Below are 24500 nucleotides of genomic sequence, written 5' to 3' on the forward strand. Positions count from 1 at the left end.
TAACTGCAAGAGCAATATCAATAAATTCTTGAAGTTCATAATAGTTGGGACATGTAGGAAGACGTACCTCACTGGTTCCCTCGTCTACCATAAGACCAAGTCCACCTGAGCCTCCTTCCTCATCTGCTCCTTCGTCTTCCATGAGCCCAAGCTCACCTGAGTCCTTATTGCTATCTTCTTTTATGGCCACGAAACACATATTTGCAATTTTTTCATGGTCAGATTCTTCTTCATCACTCCAGGCTCCAAAGGACTTCTTCTTTTGAAGGTTCCTGCTGAGCTTCTTCTTCAATTCGGGACAATAAGCTTGAATGTGTCCATGTTTTCCACATTCATAGCATATTTCATCATTTTCATTTTTCGTCCTTCCTTTTCTGAAGTTTGATCTACATCTCTTGCTATTTTTGTTTTTCCTCATCATGCTTGTTACAACTTGGGAGAGCATGGCTATGTTTTCATCCTGTTCTCCTCCTTCCTCTTCATTTTCTGGTTCAGCCACAGTTGCTTTAAAAGAAACAGTTTTCTTCTTTTCTTGTTGAATTTTTCTGTCCAAGTGAGTTTTCTCAAAGGCAATTAGATCACCTATAAGTTCATCATATGACATTTTGTCAAGGTCCTGACATTCTAGAGTAATAACCTTGGGCTGCCAAATTGTGGGTAGACTTCTAAGAATTTTTCTGACATGTTTTCCGCTTTTGATTGGTCTACCAAGGGATTTTAGATCTCCAAGGATTTTGCTGAACCCGGAGAACAATTCCTCCACTGATTCTCCATCTTTCATTTGAAATAGCTCATAGTCACGAACTAGAAGATTGATCCTTGTTTCTTTCACTTTGTTGGTTCCTTCATAGGTGGCCTCCAATTTATCCCAGATTTCCTTAGCAGTGTCACAGCTTGAAATCTTTTCATATTCTTCTCCACCGATAGCATTAAACAGAAGATTTTTTGCTTTGGCATTCACAATTATGATAGCAGCTTGTTCATTAGTGTAATCATCCAAGTCAAGTGGATCAGTTTATACTATGACTTGACCATTCTCATCTTTCTTTGGCGAAATTGGAAGGTTTCCTTTTTTTATCACACACAAAACTTTGATGTTATATGACATAGTATATGTTTCCATCCAATTTTTCCAGTGAGAAAAGTGTTGTCCGTTGAAATATGGAGATCGTACATGAGAGGTTCTCTCTTGAAATAATGCACCGACGATTGTGTTTGATCCCATGATCTTTTCTTCACTAGTTGTTAAGAAAAGTTTATGAGCTTGGCTCTGATACCAATTGAAAGTACAAGATGGGGGGTGAATTGTGGTCGATTAAAACTTAGTTGACTAAATATGAGTTTAGTCGACTATATTTTGCACAGTGAACAATTAAAGGGAAATAAACCAAGCAAACTGAAAGGTAACAAGACACAACAATTTTTATACCGGTGAGGTACTTACGTTTAGTTTCCCTTGGGTCACAAGGGTTTTCTTAGATCTTTGATAATAGGTTATAATGGTGATGGTTTTGGTTCGCTTACCATCAATGATATTTAGCAACAATAGCTTTTGTAATGTTGACACAACTCTCTTTTTGTGTTCTATCTTTTCCTATCTTTTATGACACTTGTAGACTTAAGAATACACTGTTTGTACTAAGAACTAGAAAGGTTTAGAAACAATTTGTGTGGTTGCGTAGTCAATCCTTGAGTTTGTCTATCTTCTTATAGGTGAGTTTTGAGAGCTGTTGTAGATTGGTCTTTAATTGATGCCCACAATATTTTACTGATATTTGATTCAAGAAAGGTGACTTTGATTCCTTCATGAGAGATGGGCTAGATTAATTAAACCAGGGAGTGCTCTACTCCATGTCGAAACTCATGGAGTGCTTTCATACTCTATGCTTTATTGAAGAAAGGAGCAACACTTCAAATTGTCTCCATTTGATGGGCTGAATTAATTAATCCAGGGAGTGCTTCCATGCTCTATGTTTCATTGAAAAAAGGAGCAGCACTTCAAATTGTCTCTTATTATGTTGTGTTTCCCATTCAAATTATCTCCCATTATGTTGTGTTTCCCTTCCATGTTGAATCTACCATTTTACTGCAAGTATATCATCTATTATGTTATTTCACATTGTTTCTGGATCTTCTTTGAGTTACATGTAAGGCAATGGTTCAAGATACATAGCCGTTGAGTGGATCTTCATTCCTTTTAGCAATGTTGTTGCTCACCAGAATCTGCATACACTAATATAACATTAGTCAAGACTTTTTTAGGGATATTGATCATTATTAAAATTCTAAACTTAAGATATAGGTCTCGTTGAGTGAGTGTAGAAACAAAAAGATAACATTCACATGATCACTTGCAGACTGTTAGTCCCGCCAATATTGTTGTGTTTGTAAATAATAATTCTGAAAAATATAAGTTATCGTAATGAAACAGTAATAAATTCGAGCCCACTGAATTCACAGTGTTTCCTTAAGGAATTTAATCCCCTCCTAGTACCCAAGGTTATGGATTATTTTCTCCCAGGATAGAACGAATAACACACTGGTGTAGTGGTATTTCAAACCCCAATATTTCAGCGAACACAAAGTTCGGTAGCAAATCATACTTACAGTTGCTTTGTTTGAAGTTAAAACAATGCAGAATGAAGGAGTAGAGACTTAGAAAATCGTATGGAAATGCTGAGAGGAAGGAGTGCAATGTATAGCCAAATCTGTTGAGCGTTTTCAGTTTTGTGTATTGTGTATTGTGTGTGTCTTTCTTCAACAGCTGCTGCACATATATATAGCAGCCAGTGTTTAAGAAGAACGACCGTTCACCCTCCATGGTGGAGCATGTATTAGCTTGTTTGTGGAGCAAGCACTTGGCCATGGTGGGAAGAGCATTAGGCGGCTTGTTGTCGCAGCTGGTGGTCAGTACACGGATTGGTCCAAAAAATTAATCAATCAATCATTTGACCAAATCCGAAGCCGAGCGAGCGAGCGACAACGGCGTGAGGCTTGCTTTCTTCTTAACTCTTTAAGAGCTACAAGAAGAGCAATTATATATATACCCACCAAAAATCTTTTCCCCTTCCAATATGGGACAATGTCTCATTGTCAAGAGGGAAAAACTTAAAATTTTACTCAAAAATTTCATTTTTCCCTCCATTTCCCATTCACTCTCATTTTAAGACTATTTCATCTTAAATAACAAAACCTTCAACACAGACTACATCCACGACTTGTCAGATCCTATCTAACTATAATACTCTTTCTTCTTCCTAGACAAATCATTTTTTACATTAATCTGTTTTTCACACTTTTCATGATTTTATCACACACATATATGTACTATATTTATATATATATAGAGAGAGAGAGAGGAGCTCTCATTGTCTTCAGTCTTCATCAAAATTAATTCCACAGGGCCATGGCTTCTTGGAGATTTATTTTATTATAGTTTCTATTTGTCTTAATCTTGTTTGTCGTTGGTGCAAATGCTAATAAGTCCAGGAGGTTTAATAAAGTGAAGATGGCTAATCAAGTTGGCTACTTGAATTGGGTCAAGCGCATGGGTTCACGCAACCATTCTGTATTTCAAGAAGGAAAAAACAAGTATGAGCCTTGCAAATGCATTAAGGTGAACAAAAACCCAAGATTGGGACATTTTACTACAGTGCAACAGACTATTGATTCTATCCCAATTATCAATTCTTGTCGAGTTGTTATCTCCATTAGTCCTAGTATTTACAGGTAATGTACATTGTAATTTCATCGAGAGGTGAATTTATGATTTAAATTTGATGAGTTTAATATTTATGCCCTCACATTGAATCTATTGCACTTATTACAATAATGGATTAAGAACTTAGTTAATGATTCTTTTTTCATATATATTAATGTTATGTGTAAAATGAAATTACATTGCAGCCGCCTCTGCTTCTATCATCACTCTTCATTGAGAATGATAATCATCTGTCTTAATGAGGTAGAAAATTAAAATGCAGGGACAAAATCGAAAATCCTGCAACAATGCTTACATTAGCCTGGAAGGAAAAGGTTCAGGCAAAACAATTATACAGTGGGATGACACTGTAGATAAGATAGGAAGGAATGGCAAGTCATTGAAAAGGTGAGCAAAAATGATAAAATCATAAACAGCCCCTCGGGAAAATCTCACAGTCACTTGTGCCATTCGGGAATACCTCACAATCACTTTTGGCACTCGGGCATACCTCACCATCACTCTTGCCACTCGGGCATAACTCACCATCACTCTTGCCAGTAGAAAATAGTAAGAAAAGGTCCCTAAGGGTCCAAACAGCACTGGCACGAGGCCCAAACATGGCATTCAACCCAATTTACAGAAACTCTTTCTAAAACATATAACTATCACATAATTTCCACAAAATATGCAACTTTACAGTTGCTACGGGCCGGACCAAGTCACAATCCCCAACAGTGCACGTCCACCTAGCATGTGTGTCACCTCAAAATAATAGAATGATCCAAAAATCCTGGGTTTCATACTCTCAGGACTAGATTTACAATCGTTACTTACCTCAAACCGGTCAAATCTTTACCCCTCAATGCTCTTGCCTCTGGACTCGGCCTCCAAATACTCAGAATCTATTCACAATCAGTATAATACTATCAATATGCGCTAATGGAATGAATTCCACAAGAAAAGCTACAAAATTATCAAAACACAAAATTGGCTAAAACCCGTCCCTCGGTCCCATGTCTCGAAATCCAACAAAATTTACAAAACTAGAAAGCACATTCACCCATGAGTCTAATCATACCAAATTTATCAAAATTCGACATCGTTTGATCCTTCAAATCCTTAAATTACTTCTAAAAAAATCTCAATCCCTAACCCCTCATTTTTACTAATTACATGATTAAACAACGGAAAATCACCATATATACGAGTATTAGGGCTCATGTAACTTACCTCAATGAAAACTCCCTTGATTCCCTCTTCAAATCTCTCCCAAAAGCTCCAAAACCGAATAGAAACGGTGAAGAATGCACCAAAATTCGCGAAGTGTGCAATATGTATCTTCTGCCAAGGTTTCTCGCACCCGCGCGATCGCACATGCGGTCCCAACAACCGCACCTGTGCAAGTCACTTAAACGCACAGGTTCCGCATCTGCGCCAAACTTGTCGCACCGGCGCGTGGTGCGCCGCATCTGCGAAGCCAGCCTTCTTCCTCCTTCGCGTCTGCGCCACAGGTCTCGCATTTGCGGGCTTTCAGATGCGATAGCCTTCTCGCACCTGCGCATCCTACCTAGCCCAGCATTGCCCGCACTACGGTTCTGCAACTTTTGCTGTTAATTCCCCCTACTTCATTGCCAAAAACATCACATTTAAGGTCTGTCAAGTTCAATCCATGTACTACTTATAACTATGATTTCTCAAATAACCAATTTTTGTAATACAGCATAATTTCACCGGTAGTAGTATATATCATAGGTTCCTGATCTCATATGCAAAAACGTGTTAACAAAGCATAGGTAGTGGCATTTTAATTCTCCTAAAGCCTTTTAGAACTCAGAATTTTCTAATAACTAATCTTCTTTTTAGGTAGGATTTAATTCACATAAGCTGAAACTAGTGGACAGAAATTTTACACTATCATTATATTTTAATCTGTTGTAGCAGATAACATATAGTATTATTTTTCATCATATACTAGAATCTGGACATGCATTCTTGTTGCATGCTTTGCATTAATATATGTTTCCTCCACGAGCAGAATAAAGCAAAGCCACCATGTGGAGCACTAGGAAAGCAAGCAGTGGCATTAAGAATCTCAGACGTTCATAAATTGCAAGTTCATGGGATCACAAGACACGTTATATGTGATGGGGTCCATTTTATTCAATAGCCAAAGTAATATCTGTTTCCTCCCCGAGCAGAATAAAGCAAAGCCACCATGTGGAGCACTAGGAAAGCAAGCAGTGGCATTAAGAATCTCATACGTTCATAAATTGCAAGTTCATAGGATCACAAGACACGTTATATGTGATGGGGTCCATTTCATTCAATAGCCAAAGTAATAGGCATGTGACTAAGCAAAATTTCTTTAGTTTGGTAGCCAACTTTGTTGAATTGTCAATATTGAAGAAAAATAAGGAAAAGTGTGTGCAAATTGTCAAATTTAGTAGGCTTTAGAGAGTGAGGCTTCGGCTATAAAAGGAGAGCTCCAACTCTCATTTCTACACACCAACAAAGAAAGAGAGAAGGAGTGAGGTTTCACAGATAAGGTATAAGAAAATAGTGTGTGAGAAAAATAGAGAGTGGGCAATATTGTAGTGAAGTGGGAATATCAAAAGAGGATTATTTCTTTTGAGTGTTGTAGTGGTCTATGAAGTATTTGACTCGGGCCTACAAAGTGTAAAATTTCTTGCTATAGTGATATCAGTTGTTCGTCTCGGGGTCGTGGTTTTTTTCCTTATTCAAAAAGATTTTCCACGTAAAAATCTTGATGTTGTAGTCACTCTTTTATTCTTGTTAATTACCGTATCTCGGTGCTACATTTTTATTCCGCTTTTATTACTGTGAATAATATTTCTGTAGGGGTTTATTCCCAACAACTGGTATCAGAGCACAGGTTCTGCTCGTTTATAGAAATATTATTCACTGTCAGTAGTACTATACTCGGTGAAAAACAAAAATGTCTGCAGTAAAGTACTAGGTAGCAAAATTTAACGGAGATAGCGGTTTCTCAACATGGCAAAGAAGGATGAGAGATCTGCTCATCTAATAAGGATTACACAAGCTACTAGATGTTGATGCCAAAATGTCTGATACCATGAAAGTTGAGGATTGGGCTAACTTGGATGAAAAGGGTTGCTAGTGCAATCAGGTTGCACTTATCAAATGATGTGGTAAATAACATCATTGATGAAGACACCGCACGTGGCATTTGGACAAGATTGGAAAGCCTATACATGTCCAAAACGCTAACAAATAAATTATACCTGAAGAAGCAGCTATACGCCCTACGCATGGGTGAATGTATGAATTTTTTGTCACATTTAAATGTGTTTAACGGACTAATCACACAGCTCGCCAATCTCGGAGTGAAAATCGAGGAAGAAGATAAAGCCATCTTGTTGTTGAACTCGTTGCCATCTTCGTACAATAATCTGGTAACAACCATCCTGCATAGTAAGACTACTATTGAGTTGAAAGATGTCACATCGGCTCTTCTACTCAATGAGAAGATGAGAAAGAAACCTGAAAATCAAGGACATGCTCTCATCACACAAGGTAGAGACAAGAGTTATCAAAGGAGTTCGAGCAACTATGGTAGATCCGGAGCTCGTGGGAAGTCTAAGAACCGATCCAAATCAAGAGCTAGAAATTGCTACAATTATGATCAACCAAGTCACTTCAAAATAGATTGCCCAAATCCAAGGAAGGGCAAAGGTGAAACTAGCGGCCAGAAGAATGACGACAACACAGTCGCCATGGTGCAAAACAATGATAATGTTGTCCTCTATATAAATGAGGAAGAGGAATACATACACTTATTAAGTCCAGAGTCGGAATGGGTAGTTGATACAACATCATATTACCATGCCACACAGGTAAGAGATCTTTTTTGCAGATATGTAGCAGGTGATTTAGTCCTTGTGAGAATGGGTAACACAAGTTACTCAAAGATTGCGGGGATTTTATGACATTTGTATACAGACAAATGTCGGATACACATTGATTCTGAAGGACGTGCGACATGTACCTGATTAGGGGATGAACTTGATCTCAGGAATTACTTTAGACCGAGATGGATACGAGAACTATTTTGCAAATCAAAAGTGGAGACTCACTAAGGGATCACTGGTGTTCGGTTGTAGAGATTTTGCACATGTATCAAAGGAGCAGAGAACAAAGCTGGATGATAAATTTGTTCCTTGCATATTCATCGGATATGGAGATGAAGAATTATGATACAAATTGTGGGATCCTATAAAGAAGAAGGACATCATAAGCAGAGATGTAGTCTTCTGAGAAAATAAAGTTGAAACTACCGATGATATGTCAAAGAAGGCCAAAAATGGTATAATTACTAACCTTGTTACTATTCCTTCTACTTCTAACAATTCCACAAGTATAGAAAGTAGGACCGACGAGGTTGCCGAGCAGGGGGAGCAACATGATGAGGTTATTTAGTAGGAGGAGCAACTTAATGATGGTGTCGATCAAGTGGAGCACCCCACTCAGGAAGAAGAACAACCTCAACCTCTAAGTAGATCAGAGAGGCCAAGGGTAGAGTCATGTAGGTACCGTTCCATAGAGTATCTTCTCATCAATGATGAAGGGGAGCCAGAAAGTCTTAAGGAGGTATTGTCCTATCCAGAAAAAGAACTAGTGGATGAAAGCCATGCAAGAGGAGATGGAATCTCTACAGAAAAATAGCACGTACAAGCTGGTTGAACTTCCAAAGGGAAAAAGACCACTCAAATGCAAATGGGTCTTTAAACTCAAGAAAGATGGAAATGGCAAGCTTGTCAGATACAAAACTCGATTAGTGCTAAAAGGCTCTGAGAAGAAGAAAGGTATTGATTTTGATGAAATTTTTTCACATGTCAAAATGACTTTTATTCGAACAATCTTGAGCTTAGCAACTAGCCTAGATCTTGATGTGGAGCAGTTGGACGTGAAAACTACATTTCTTCACGAAGATTTGGAAGAGGAGATCTATATGGAGCAGCCAAAAGGATTTGAAGTAGCTGAAAAGAAACACATGGTGTGCAAACTGAATAAGAGTCTTTATGGGTTGAATCAGGCACCAAGGCAGTGGTACATTAATTAACTCATTCATGAAAAGTCAAACTTACACAAAGACATATTCTGATCCATGTGTATACTTCAAAAGATTTTCTGGAAATAACTTTATTATATTGTTGTTATATGTGGATGACATATTAATTGTAGGAAAAGACAAGGGGTTGATCACAAAGTTGAAGGGAGATTTGTCCAAGTCATTTGATATGAAAGACTTGGGCCTAGCACAACAAATTCTAGATATGAAGATAGTTCGAGAGCGAACAAGCAGAAAGTTGTGGCTGTCTCAGGAGAAGTACATTGAACGTGTACTGGAACGCTTCAACATGAAGAATGTTAAGCCAGTCAGCACACCTCTTGCTAGTCATCTAAAGTTGAGCAAGAAGATGTGTCATGCAACAGTGGAGAAGAAAGGGAACATGGGTAGAGTTCCTTATTCTTCAACAGTCAGAAGCTTGATGTATGCAATGGTATGCACCAGACCTGATATTGTTCATGCAGTTGGTGTTAGCAGATTTCTTGAAAATCCTGGAAAGGAATATTGTGAAGCAGTCAAGTGGATACTTAGGTACCTGAGAGATACCACAGGAGATTGTTTGTGCTTTGGAGGATCTCATCTAATCTTGAACGGCTATACAGATGTTGATATGGCAGGTGACATTGATAACAGAAAATCCACTACTGGATATTTGTTTACATTTTCAAGGCGAGTAATATCATGGTAGTCTAAATTGCAGAAGTGTGTTGCACTTTCAACAACTGAAGTAGAGTACATTGCCGCTACAGAAGCTAGCAAGGATATGGTATGGCTCAAGTGGTTTCTTCAAGAGCTAAAATTGCATCAAAAGGAGTATGTCGTCTATTGTGACAGTCAAAGTGTAATAGACTTGAGCAAGAACTCAATGTACCATGCAAGAACAAAGCATATAGATGTGAGATATCATTGGATTCGTAAGCAGATCGAGAGCGTATCTTTACAGGTCAAAAAGATTCACACGAGTTAAAATCCTACTGATATGTTGACTAAGGTAGTACAAGAGACAAGTTCAAGCTATGCAAAGAACTTGTTGGCATGCACTAAAACTAGAAGACAGTGCTACATCCTCTAGATGAATGAGACTAGAGGGGGAGATTGATGGGGTCCATCTCACTCAATAGCCAAAGTAATAGGCATGTGCCTAAGGAAAATTTCTTTGGTTTAGTAGCCAACTTTGTTGAATTTCTTTGGTTTGGTAGCCAACTTTGTTGAATTTCTTTGGGTTGGCAGCCAACTTTGTTGAATTGTCAACATTGAAGAAAAAGAAGAAAAAGTGTGTGCAAATTGTCAAATTTAGTAGGCTTTAGAGAGTGAGACTTCGGCTATAAAAGGAGAGCTTCAATTCTCATTTTCACATATCAACAAAGAGAGAAAGAAAGAGTGAGGTTTCACAGACAAGGTATAAGAAAATAGTCTATGAGAAAAATATAGAGTGAGCAATATTGTAGTGATGTGGGAATATCAAAAGAGAGTTATTTCTTTTGAGTATTGTAGTGGTCTTTGAATTATTTGACTCGGACCTACAAAGTGTAAAATTCTTTGCTATAGTGATATCAGTTGCTCGTCTCGGGGCCGTGATTTTTCCCTTATTCAAAAGGGTTTTCCCACGTAAAAATCTTGTTGTCGTAGTCACTCTTTTATTCTTGTTAATTACCGTATCTTAGTGCTACGTTATTATTCCGCTTTTATTACTGTAAATATTATTTATGTATGAGGTTTATTCCCAACAATATGATCACAGAGGCAGGCATTATTTCAAGAACGGTTCAGTAGATTTTATATTTGGAAATGGTCTTTCCCTTTATGAGAAATGCCATTTACGTTCCAAAACCAAAAGTTACGGGGCATTGACAGCCCAGAAAAGGGAGAGCTTACTAGAGGAAACAAGCTTCTCTTTTGTGAATTGCAAAGTTACTGGTTCTGGTGCCCTTTACTTGGGCAGAGCTTGGGGCAATTTCTCTAGGGTAGTATTTTCTTATACTTACATGGATAAGGTTATTATGCCCAATGGATGGTACGATTGGGGTCATAAAAACAGGAAAATGTATGTCCCTTTTCCTTACCTATATTTATTTTATTAATTTGATATTACAATGACTGTGTCAATCTTTTACATTCTAAATCATATTTTGGCATTAAATTAACCATATGCAATTTAACCCGGTATAGCATGTATTACTCTATTTTTCAAAATTACCTTATTAGGGTTGCTAAAAGTCATTGTTGTAATAGGTCAACTTAACCTGATTAAACTTCAACTCTTACGAGAGTTAATGTTAGTGTAAAGAACTTTTACACTATCTGATTAATTTGACCTACAATAACATGTAACTCTCTGTATCAAGACTGATATGATAACCTAAAATATATATAATAATAATCTGCTTAAACTAGTTAAATCTCACCAACAATATAAAAAGTCTATATGCTACAGTATATATAACTTAAACTCTTACTTACATTATTGTGGCAGGACGGTGTTTTATGTGCAATATAAGTGTTCAGGACCAGGGGGCAATTTTGGAGGCAGAGTGAAATGGTTTAGGGAGCTCACGGAACAAGAGGCCAAACCATTTATGTCAGTCAGCTTTATTGATGGCCATGAATGAGTTGATGGGTTTTTTATCAACTAGGTGACTCATTGTGACAAGTCATACTTGATACTCCTGTAAAATTGCTATCAATTTTTTTTTATCCTCTGTAACATATTTAGTTTTTTTGTAACACATTTAATTGTATCCGAGTATACTATAAAATGTTCTCTTCTTGTTGCCGTTATTTTGGACCAATTGTTCTATCCTGATTTTCATTTCCTTTTGCTCCTTATAAGTCCCTCCCAACCACTAAATACAATAACACTAGAGTAAATCCCACTGTAAAATCAAGCTCGAAGCATATGGAAAAACTATCGTCTTTTATCAATCTCCACATACTGACACAAAATTTAAATATTCAAAAGGAAAAAAAAGGTTTTGAATTTGCTCTTGAACTGTTTGGTGTATGTTTACCTCTGTTAATAGTTCGGGTTGATATTGCCTCTATCGTTGCCTAACTAGGCTACATTTGTCCTTTTCCACTAACGAAAATGATTAGCACCACAAATTGACTGATTAATGATATAAATGATCATTTGGATGGTCCAGTGGTATATTTGGACCTCTCCCTCTCCTCCTCCCCCCCCTCCAAAAAAGGAAAAAGGTTCGGATTTTCTCCTCTACTATTGTATATAGTTTATATTTGTATCTCTCGTTATATTTTTCGTTTAGATCCACCCCTACCGTTAACACATTATTCAAAATTGCCCCTAGCCCTAACATCCTTCCACTGTGACACCCGACCCCTCTATTAATTTGTGCATGTCAACCGCCAATTCAGCAAATCCCACTAAAATATTAGTTACCCAATCCCCATCCTCTAATTCATCAACAAACTCACAATCAAAATCACAAAATCCAAACCCCAGGTACAACAACAACAATAACGACCCAATAAAATCCTACTAGTGGGGTCTGGGAGGGTAGTGTGTACGCAGACCTTACCCCTATCCCGAGGGAGTAGAGAGGTTGTTTCCGAAAGACTCTCGGCTCAAGAAGATGAAAAGAGACAATATTAGTATCACCAATAGAAACCATAAGAAAAATAACTTCACGGAAATGAGAAAGTAGATGCAAGGCAAACACGATAGACAGTACATAGACCCGACACTATGGTAAATAAAGGAGTAGTAAGACACAACATTGCAACCGGCTCACATCGACAAAACCCTACCAGCCTAGCCTCACAAAGGTACGAAGTAAGGGTGACTCAACTACCTCCTAACCTACAACCCTAATACTCGACCTCCACAACTTCCTTTCAAGAGTCATGTCCTCGAAAATCTGTAGCATCGTCATGTCCTGCATGATCACCTTTCCCCAATACTTCTTAGGCCGTCATATACCTCTTCTCGTGCCCTCCAAAGCCAGCCGCTCACACCTCCTTACCGGAGCATCTGGGCTTCTCCTTTGTACGTGTCTGAACCATCTGAACCTCGCTTCCCGCATCTTGTCATCAATGGGAGCCACGCCCACCTTCTCCCGAATATCTTCATTCATAATCTTATATATCCTAGTGTGTCCGCACATCAACCTCAACATCCTCATTTCTGCTACTTTCATCTTCTGGATATGTGAGTTCTTAACAGGCCAACACTCAACCCCATACACCATGGTCGGTCTAAACACCGCTTTGTAAAACTTACCTTTGAGTATCGGTAGCACTCTCTTATCACACAAGACTCCAGATGCTAACCTCCACTTCATCCACCCCACTCTAATACGGTGTGTGACATCCTCGTCAATCTCCCCTCCCATCTGGATAACCGACCCAAGGTACTTGAAATTGTTACTACTTGGTATGACCTGTGATTCAAGCCTCACTTCCACACCCACCTCCCTCGGCTCATTGCTAAACTTACACTCCAGGTATTCCGTCTTAGTCCTGCTCAGCTTGAAACCCTTAGACTCAAGGGTCTGTCTCCAGACCTCCAACCTCTCGTTAACGCTGGTTCACGACTCATCAATCAGAACTATGTCATCGGCGAATAACATACACTATGGAACCTACCCTTGAATATGGTGTGTTAACGCGTCCATCACCAGGGCAAATAAGAAGGGGTTGAGCGCAAAACCTTGGTGTAACCCCATAACAACTGGAAATTGCTCAGAGTCGCCTCCTACCATCCTAACCCGAGTCTTAGCCCCATCATATATTTCTTTAATTGCCCAAATATAGGCAGTTGGCACGCCTTTTGATTCTAAGCATCTCCAAAGAACTTCTCTAGGAACCTTGTCATACGCTTTCTCGAGATCAATAAACATCGTGTGCATATCCTTCTTCCTCTCCATGTACCGTTACACCAACCTCCTAATAAGGTGTATAGCTTCCGTAGTAGAACGACCCGACATGAACCTGAACTGGTTGTCAGATCCCGAACTGGTTGTCGGATATAGACACTGTCTTTCTCACCCTCGCTTCAACCACCCTCTCCCAAACTTTCATGGTGTGACTCAGTAATTTGATACCTCTATAATTGTTACAACTTTGGATATCACCTTTGTTCTTATACAACGGAACCATCGTACTTCACATCCACTCTTCCAGCATCCTCTTCGTCCTAAAAATAACATTAAATAGCCCGGTCAGCCACTCCAAACATGCTCTACCCACACACTTCCAAAATTCAATCGGAGTTTCGTTTGGCCCGGTCGCTATGACCCTACTCATATTAAGCATAACTCTCACTACCTCCTCAACCTCGATGTGCCTGTAGTCCCCAAAGTCACGGTGACTCTCAGAATGCTCCAGTTCACCTAGCACAATATCCCGATCCCCTTTTTTATTCAGAAGGTCATGAAATTAAGTCTACCATCTCCTCTTAATTTGAGCATCTACCATAAATATTCTACCATTGTCATCCTTGATGCATCTCACTTGGTCCAAATCTCGGACCTTCCTCTCTCTCGTCTTCGCCAGCCGGAATAACCTTTTTTCCCCCAAATCCTCGTACATATGGCCATAGGATGCCGCTTTAGCCTCCGTGACCGCCAGCTTAGCTTCCTTCCTAGCTACCTTATACCACTCCATGCACGATCTCCTCTCCTCCTCACTTGTGCTCCCTACTGATTTTTGGTATGCTTGTAAGGCCCCGTAAAAAAAATTCCTACTGATTTAAGTTTTTAAAGTGTGCCAATGATATTTGGGAATAACGTAATTGAGTATTAAAGTAGACCTTTGGGATAGATCCACATCAAGTTGAATTGATAATGTATGTTTAAGGTGTGTTAGAACATACTAAGGAGTTTTGGGAAGGGCAAGAACTTGTGTGGAACGAGTTAGACACATTAAGTGGAAATGATGTTTCAATTGGCATAAGATCCAACTTCAAATGAATAGAACTCCCTAAATATAATGACTTAGGTAGTGACCTATCTATCAAAATTAAAGCCCTTTGAATCTAGTTTCCAACGCATCAAACCGTTCGTCATTTGAATATGTATACAGAAAGTTATGGCCATTTTACTGGACTTGTACCAGAAGCGGTGCCAAATCCGCGGCCGCGCATATTTGAGAGTTTCTGCCTCCAATCCGCGGCCAAATCCGCGGCCGCGCACGTAGAAACCCATTAAATACCCCCAAGACCGGGTAGAGAGAGAGATAAGTCATTTCTTTGAGCTAGGGCATGTATATCAAAGGGAATCCGCCCAACACCTCCCTCCCATGAACCACGGTAATGTTTTTGGAGTAATTTTGAGTTGATTACTACTCCTAAACACTTTTATTAACAAGGATTAATCTTGAAGATCCATAGATTTCCATTTAAATCCCCAAATTGGTCAAGAACACTACAAGTTGGGATTTTCATGAGTCTCACTACAAGAGGTATGTCTACCATCTCTAACTAATATATGTGGATTATTTATATATGGAATATGTGTTATAACTTAGGGTATGATGATTGGAAGCCATAAGTTCCCAATTGAAATATATTACCATTGTAGAGATGGAAATGTGATTATTTGATGGAATTTTGTTGGTTGGGTGTGGATGGATGGTCATGTATGTGATGTTGGAAGTTAAGAATTGTTTAAGAATGATGGTGAGATAAATTGTTGGTAAATAGTAGTAGTTGGATGAACTAATTCTATGGTTAAGAGATGTAGAGATTCATGCCTACTAGGTGTTTGATAAAATGCCTAAATTATAGAATTTGTTACTAATATTGGTCCCATTGAATTATGTTGATGTAGATTGAAGTTGTAAGAGTAGTTGGTGGTTTTAATATCACTAAAGATCTTCATCAAGGTATGTTGGCTAAACTTTCTCTCTTAGAATCGAATTCCATAATGTTTTCGTATGATCAAGTATGATTGGCTCAAGATTCCTAACTTCTATATTCCGGGTTATTCCCTATAAACTTGATTATTCCGAATGAGCCTTATGTCGAAAGATAGATGTTCAAAGTATGGTTTGTGTATCAAAATGTTATGCCTTTGAGTCGTGTTCCAAATGAAGGTTATGATGCCAAATTATGTGAGAAAATCTCAATATTCTTAAGACTCTTAATTGCTCATATGTGTACCTAAAGTCTTGACTGAAAATATTTTGTGGTTGATAATCTATAAAGATGCTTGAAGATGAAATAAGTGAATTGGGGATATAGAGTGTGGCCAACGTGCCAAGAATTTAAGTTATGATTGAGGCTAGTAGTGCAAATGGTTTGAGAGGATGTGATAAAGAATATGAAATGATCCTCGACTCAATTGTTTAAAAACGATTTCGAAAATAGAATTGCCTAAAATCTTTTGTACTCAATTCATGCCCATAAGTGATTGCTTTAACTAATGCTTTACTTTATAAATATATCCAATGCGATTCGAGTTCTATATACTCATGTGTTGAAATTGTATATTGTCATTCTGGGTAATAGTATTGCAAGAGTAAATGGTGTATTGATTGTTTATGATTTTTCATGTGTGTTTCTATTGTTGGTTGATATGCCTCATTCTTTGGGAAGAAACCATTTGTGTTTGAAGTTCCCATTTCAAATGGATTTGAAGTATATGATTTTCGAAATTTTCTATATGTTGATATTTGATGGTGATTTTTGAAATTGAAAGGGGTGAAAGTGTGGAATATGAAATACGACCATCGTGCCAGGAATAAAGAATCTTGTGAATGACTGGAAATACTAATGAGAACTTATACAATGTGAAATATGTTGAGGTAAGTACAATTGTATTTATGTTACCTCTGTGTGCAAATCAAATAAATAAAAAAAATTGGGAGCTTCATTAGTAAAATCGAGGAAGGGTGGGTCATAAGGTCCACACCTGAAACTACACGTGCCGGTGTAGGGGTGGATTCTGGTTATTCCCTTTATTTGGGATGGAATTGTGATATTATTCCCCTTAATTGGGATGAACTGGTAATAATTGTGGAATGGAAAAGATCAACCCACACGACATATGTGGAAAGACGGCTTAGCTGATCGGGTAGATATAGGACTCCATGTTGCGCACATGGTGGTACTACTCTTGGTAACAACTTTCTTTCACATTAACTGTCAAACCACATTGTCCGTGGGGAGATGTCCTAGCCGATCGGGCGTGATCGGACTCCGTGCTAACAAAGACGGTGGAATATCGATGCTAATGATCTCCCAACCAAAATTGTATATGAAGTTCGTATTTTGAAAATTATTATGTTTTACCTCGACATTTGGATATTGTTGATTGAGATTTGATGTTTCTATGTGTTGCCTTTTCTTATATGGGCATTCTATTTTAAAAGAGGACTTTTAGCTATACATACTAGTGCTATTCGACAGTACTAACGTCACTTTTGCCGGAGGCGCTGCATCTTTAATGGATGCAGGTGGTTCTACAACAGGTGGCATTGATCAGTGATAGCAATACCCTCTTTTCAGCTGATTTGGTGAGCCCCACTTCATTTCGGGGTCATGTATCTTTTGTTTCTCATGTACTGTGTTTTGAGGTATAGCTAGGGCCTTGTTGCCGGCATTTACATGTTACTCTTCTATTGTACTTAGAGACTCCGTAGACAAGTTGTGGGTTGTGTTTGATTTTGGAAATTGAACTAGAAATGTTGGTGTTAGTTTACAGCATGTATATAGTGTAGTGTTGTCCCACATTGGTAGAGGAGTAGTATATCCTTGTATAGTATAGCTATAAATAAGGACCTCTGGTATTGTATTGTTCATCCAATATCAATAACATATTTTCTCCCGTGCCTTCTCATATGGTATCAGAGCAATTGTGAGAGACGTATCGCTGTGCATAAATTCCAGTGATTCCGGGAAAGAGAAATCAGTACTTTTTAAGGCTGTTTTCTATCTGCTCCATGTCTGTCAGTGTTGTGCAAAATCCAACACTACCACTAGAGTCGTCACTATCCGGCGACCAAACCCCAGTGAAAAGCTCCAGCAGCAGCCTCCTCACGCGCCACCAGAAGCTCACGCACCGGCGCGTTCGACCACTTCCAGCCATTTTTTGAAAATCTTCCTTCAGAATAGTTGGGTCGCCTGGTAATTCCGATCCAACCCTACTGTTTTCATTTCATTCTGACAACTTTGAGGTTTTTTTTTCCGGCAGCTACAGTACTATTCCGACAGCTACAGTAGATTCCGACAGGTACACTATTTCGGTATTCTGTTTATGTGTTTCCGTACACTATTTCAGTGGATTACAGTTGATTCTTTCTCTTATTTGGTAATAATTTGCAACAATGTCTTTGCGATTTGATGCTTTTGGTTCTAGAAACATGAGTTCTCGAAGCTCTAGTGCTATTATTACCTCAGAACCTTTAATGGGAGGTTCAAACTACTTAGCTTGGGCTTCATCTGTCGAGTTATGGTGTAGAGGTCAAGATGTTCAAAATCACCGTGAAGAAAGGCATTTTTAATGTCCAGCTGATAGATGGGCCAATGACGAACCGCAACCATGGATAGAAAAAGGCGGACGGAAGCCACTTTAGCCATGGGAGAGAAGGTATCACTGTAATCGAGCCCAAATATCATGTGAGTGTTGTAAGTTAATTTATGAATTCTCCCTGTGATAGTCATTGGGATGCAGTTGTCCGCATTATTCGATATATAAAATTGGCTCCAGGCAAAGGGTTACTCTTTGAGGATCGAGGTCATGAGCAGATCATTGGATACTCAGATGCTGATTGGGCATGATCACCTTCTGATAGACGTTCTACGTCTGGATATTGTATTTTAGTAGGAGGAAATTTGGTGTCCTGGAAGAGCAAGAAACAGAATGTAATTGCTCGGTCTAGTGCATAAGCAGAATATCGAGCAATGGCTATGGCAACATGTGAGCTAGTCTAGACCAAACAATTGCTCAAGGAGTTGAAATTTGGTAAAATCAGTCGGATGGAACTTGTGTGCGATAATCAATCTGCCCTTCATATTGCATCAAATCTGGTGTTCCATGAGAGAACTAAACATATTGAGATTGATTGTCACTTTGTCAGAGAAAAGATACTTTCAGGAGATATTGCTACAAAGTTTGTGAGGTCGAATGATCAACTTGCAGATATTTTCATCAAGTCTTTCACTGGTCCTCGTATTGGTTATATATGTAACAAGCTCGGTACATGTAATTTGTCTGCACCGACTTGAGGAGGAGTGTTAGTTTACAGCATGTATATAGTGTAGTATTGTCCCATATTGGTAGAAGAGTAGTATATCCTTGTATAGTATAGCTATAAATAAGGACCTTTTGTATTGTATTGTTCATCCAATATCAATAACATATTTTCTCTCGTGCCTTCTCACAGTTGGTAATTGAAAATCATATTTTTCATTAATTCTATAAACTCGTAATATTTTGGAAATTATGAATGAAGCTGCTAATGGAAATAAAATGGAAGTTATTAATGAAATCTTTTCGGTGTTGATTAATGGAGTACATCTCCTCTTTTTTTATGGATGAGTTTGGGTAGAAGGTAATCTAACAGGCTTGCTCGGTTGGGTTCTCTCGGTTGAGCGCCGGACGCGCTCCCCGAGTTTGGGGCTTGACAATGCTGCCTTATTCGCTTCCACTTTACCTTGGGCCACTTCATTTCACCACCAGTCTCCTTTGTGCATGCCAGAGACGTCCGTCGAGATCCCTAGCACCTTTCTCGCAGCCTCCCTTATATAGTTTGCTATCGTTGACCACATAATGCTTGCGTTACCATTATTCCTCCAGTCTCCTATAGCCGATAACCGCCCCTCCAACTCATGGGCTTTATCCTTAGTCAAGGCACCCCACTTAATTCTCGGTCGTCCTCGGACGGAATTCATCTTATGCAACTTTGAAGCCCATTCGAGAAGAAAAGTGAAATAGAATAAGGCCTCACTGGAACACACGGCTCTGAGGCAGCAATCAGGAGCACAGTTTGTCTCAAATATCAGTAAATATCAATACCCATTTTATGTTCTCAAGCTTTCTTACAAAACTTTCAATGGTGGTTTTTTTTTTCTGTTTCAAATTTGTGAACACAAGTGTTATTCTTCCACTTTTAAACTCCAAAATGATTTTTACTCGATTTCAGTAGGAAACAAGATAGAATTTCACGTTCTTAGAGTGCTTTTCAAACTGCGAAGTCGACGGCCCAAAATGGATGTCAAGTTTGATCTTCACTCAAATTCAAAAGTCAATGTTTGATTCACGATTTATAGAAAAATAATATTTAGTACAAAAGTATAGTTTTTCTATAATAGTGCCTCAAAAAAAATAAGTTTTTCAAAATTATAATGATAAAATCTTACTTAAGATCAACAACATTTGAAGAAAATTAAATAGGTTGGCTATATTATCAATTGACAAGGAATTATTAAAGGAAATCGATTATAAAAAAATATTAACAACTTCGAATCTAAAAAAACTAGAAAAATAGACTTTAAAAAGAAAAAAAGGTCATAACTTTTTCATTTCTTTTTTTAAATTTAAGCCTCACATTAAATGTTGACTTTAGGTCATATATGTGCTTGTGCCGTCCCTGAACACACCATACTGGGTTTCGAAATTTTCACCATAAGTTCTTCAATTGAGAAGTGGAGGGTTCGAGTTTTATGAACAAATTTCTCGGGTTCTATCATTTTTTTAATTTTATTTTTGTTGAGTAAGAGTTTGTTTTGAAGCAAACTTGAATAGATTCTATTATGGTATTTTTGAGGATATTGAAATAAGTTTGCAGACTCGTGAGACGGATATTATAAGTGGGTGCTGAAGAATATGAACTACTGATTCGAGGTATCCAATGTTGGTGCTGAGTTTGAGAGGTGAGTTGTTAACACGGTTGGGGAAAGAGAGCTTGGAGGTAAGTTGTTAATATTCCTTATTATGAATCTAGGGAGTATTATTTTAGTGGTGTTTGCTAGTTTGGCGGTTGATATGGACAAATTAATAAAGGAATTGCGTGTCACATTGGAGGGAAGGGCTAAGTGCAATTATAAATAGTTTGTTAACGGTAAGGGTGGATCTGGATGAAAAGTATAATGACAAATATAAACTATATATCATAGTAAAAGGAAAAATTCAGACTTTTTCCCAAAAAAAAAAAGAAGAGAAAAGGCATAAATTGCCCATTAAACTTGTACATAAAAGTCATTTACACACCTAAACTCTACGGGTGATCTAACACTCCATCATTCTACTTTGAAGTGAATTTATTTACCCCCTAAAATATTACAACTAGATTCAATCCAAACTGTGTTTTACACGCGTTGGCATGCTGCCTTTTTATATTTGTTTTCCATTTTTCTTCTTTTTCAATTTCAATAGAACCTCCACCCCCCCTCCCACCCATAAAAAAAATCCACTATATCCTTTTCGTTCACATCCTTCTGTCATCTCTTTCGCTCTTTTCTACACTAAACATCACGGACCTACGACCTCTCTCCTGCGAAATCCCCTCCCTTGGATAACAAGTGCAAGTAGGAACAGTTCACAAGAATGAAAAGAGAAAAAAAGTAATTACTAGATAGAGAGAAAACAAAGATCAGAGTACTCAAAAAATATTCTAGCAAGTTTAAATTAAACTCCGAGGAAGTTCGGGAGAAACTTTTCTCGCAGTTGATTTTATAAGTCGTATGTTTTTTTTTTGGAGATGGGTGGTCCAATAACTTAGTCCATATATATCGAATTTTTATTGATTTTATGTTGCAAATCAGAACAATTTTGGGTTAATTAATTTCAATGCAAAAGATACTTTCTTTGTAGGAAATGTGCTGAGACCGAGCAAAAAAACTTTTTCGCGCGAAAGCCGTTGCTTGTTCCATAATTTGCTGGGATGGGAAGTATAGATAGAAAGGCAGAAAGGGAGGCGTCGGCTCTGAAATGATGGAAGATTGAATCATTCCTTCATTCTATTCCGACTATTCCTTTCCGGCGTGTGATTTATTCATGAGCTAGAGAGATAAGAGCTTCGATTCGCAGGCAGGATATAGAAATCGGGCACTATCTATATATAGTAGCTTCTAGTAATACAGTTTTCGGAAGAAGATCCAATTGGATAAGCTCCAATTTCTACTAAATATGACTTATATTATGCATTCCCTGAAAGTTATGGAAGATATTGAAGCTTCATTAAGTTTATTTCAACGGGCATAGAGACATCCATGCTATAAGCCCAATGATGATATTACATTGTTCGATAAATTGAATCAAAACAGAGATTTTGTTGGAATCCAACCGATTTTTAGTAACATCGTCCTTGATTCAGTGATCGCGAAGGAGGTCATTCCAAGTGGGTTTTCTGGTGAGGGACAATAGGAATTTTAGTGGTGACGACGATTTTTCGGCCAACACCGGCCAAATCTTGATCGGGCAATAACGGGTTTGCCAGTGAAGACCACTACCATGGGAAGACGATTAAGGAGAACAGAAAAAAAAAAAAAAAAAAAAAAGAAAAAGAAAAGAGAGTAAAGAATAAGAAATGAAAAATGATAAAGATATTAGGAATAAATAATTAAGTCTAATTAGTTGACAATATCCGGTCACAAAGATAACACGTGTATAGTTAAGTCATTTTTTAACTTTTTTCTTTCTTTTCACGAGCATGTAAGAATTTGATAACACATTCTTTGCCGAGTCAGCTTTTAGGGAGGAAATAAATTCACTTCAAAGTAGAATGATGGGGTGTTAGATCACCAGTAAAGTTTAGATGTATAAATGACTTTTCTGTATAAGTTTAATGAGTAATTTATGCCTTTACTCCCAAAAAAATAATCTTGCAACTTATCATTCTCCTTTATTAGTAATTCTACCGTACTAAAAACTCACCATTTCTTCTGAGTATTAGACAGTGTATTTTATGTGCTTGGCTAGTGGATCGTACCTATAAGCTTAATCCAATGAAACTCATGATGGGAGAGAGCTTATTATAAAAGGTACACATTTTGTTTTCTCTCATACACAACCATATGTTTTAGGAGTGACATATAATTGTGATCGGTAGATGTCTCATTTAGGCCGCTATTTTGAGCAAAGAATAATAAAGAGCAGGACCTAGTCTTGCGCTACGATCGGGTATGACTCAACCATTTACATCTATTTTCTTACTAATTTATATTTATTTTGTGTCTTATCCATGTTTAATTTGGGATTTGTTATGTTAAAATGCTAAGAACGTTTCTTCGAACACGACATATAATGCTAAAGTCACTTTTCTTGTGTAGAGAAACAAGTCGCTAAAGAGCAAAATGAAAGTTGTGAACATACAACATTTAATTTGCGAAATTAATAAGTGCAACAATGCAAGTGTCCTTAATAGCTTATTTGGATGGTTGTTATATATCTTTTCATAATGTATCGTATCGTGTCGTATCATATTGTATTATATTGTGCTATATCGTTTGATGTATACAATGTTTAGATATGTTGTATTATTTGCCGTCATTTTATGACGTCATGGACTAACAATATGAAAAATAAACTTACAATATTACAATGAAAAAGTGAAGTACGATGTATAATTATTATATAAAAAGGTATCATGATAAAGAATAAAATAAAATTATTTAATAATATAGAAAGGCAAGATGAGAGAAAAAAAAAGGTAACGATGCAATCACACCAAATCGCTCATTACATAAAGTGACACCTTTTGTTGTTACGTAACGATAAATTTAACGATACGATGCAATAAAATTTAATTGACAATCAAAATAAATATTATTTTTAAAGTAACAGTACGATACAATATAACAAATAACAAATCTGCATATAAGGTGTAAGTATGAGAGATGGACTATCATTGATGAATGCACGAGTTGCTCGCAACAACACATACAACAAGAATAAATTCTTTTTCAATTACTGGCTTACACTGACACTCTTGTTTGGTCCAGCGTTCGATTTATTTATATCTTTCTTTTCGTACAAAAAAAGAGAGAAAAGGAACACAATGCTAGGATCATTCACCCACCAGCTCTACCTTTATGTCTAAAAGTAGAAGATTCCTTTTCAAGTGGATTATTGTTCAAAATATAATATATTAGAAATAAAAAAGATTATTATTACAAGCTCGCGTAAATAAACATCAAAATTTGTCAGATAATTTTATCGATCTTTACAAACTTGTTTTTAGTTTTACGACTCTATCTTTTTTAGACCAAAAAAAATGAAGACCCATTTCCTCCTGTGACCAAGAGGAGAAGAGTGATGTATTTATTTTCAACAGCGAGTATATGGGTACACTTACTAAAACATTGTTCCTCGACTTCCTTCTAATTCTATATGACTCTATTCGATCAAATATAGAGTTAATGTTTTAATTCGACGTGTATGTACTAGAGTGGTAACAGTTACAAAATATAAAGACAATGAAAATCGATTTATTAGAACAAATATTTAATGAAAGGTTAAATTATGAATGCTAAAGTGAAGTTGAATCTTTAAAACTAAAATAAAGTTTATAAGATGACATCTAATATTTTGGAAACATTCCAAAATGTAAAGTGTTATATTGTTTGAGACCAAGTGAATATATAAATGGGAACAATTAAAAAAATTAGTATAAAATATATAAGTTTATTATATTATTTAGAAAGAATTACAAGAAAATACACGTGACTTCACACCATAACAAAAAATGGCCCATGTTTTTAAGTTTTATTCGGCCTAGCCCATATTG

At 37.4% G+C, this 24500-nt stretch overlaps 1 pseudogene; it reads left to right on the plus strand.

The window, feature by feature from the left end:
• Positions 1 to 2864: 2864 nt before the first annotated feature.
• On the plus strand, positions 2865 to 11422 carry LOC107784329 (putative pectinesterase 53; annotated as a pseudogene).
• Positions 11423 to 24500: the final 13078 nt, after the last annotated feature.

The sequence above is a fragment of the Nicotiana tabacum genome, chromosome 17 (assembly GCF_000715075.1).
Source record: "Nicotiana tabacum cultivar K326 chromosome 17, ASM71507v2, whole genome shotgun sequence".
Classification (NCBI taxonomy): domain Eukaryota; kingdom Viridiplantae; phylum Streptophyta; class Magnoliopsida; order Solanales; family Solanaceae; genus Nicotiana; species Nicotiana tabacum.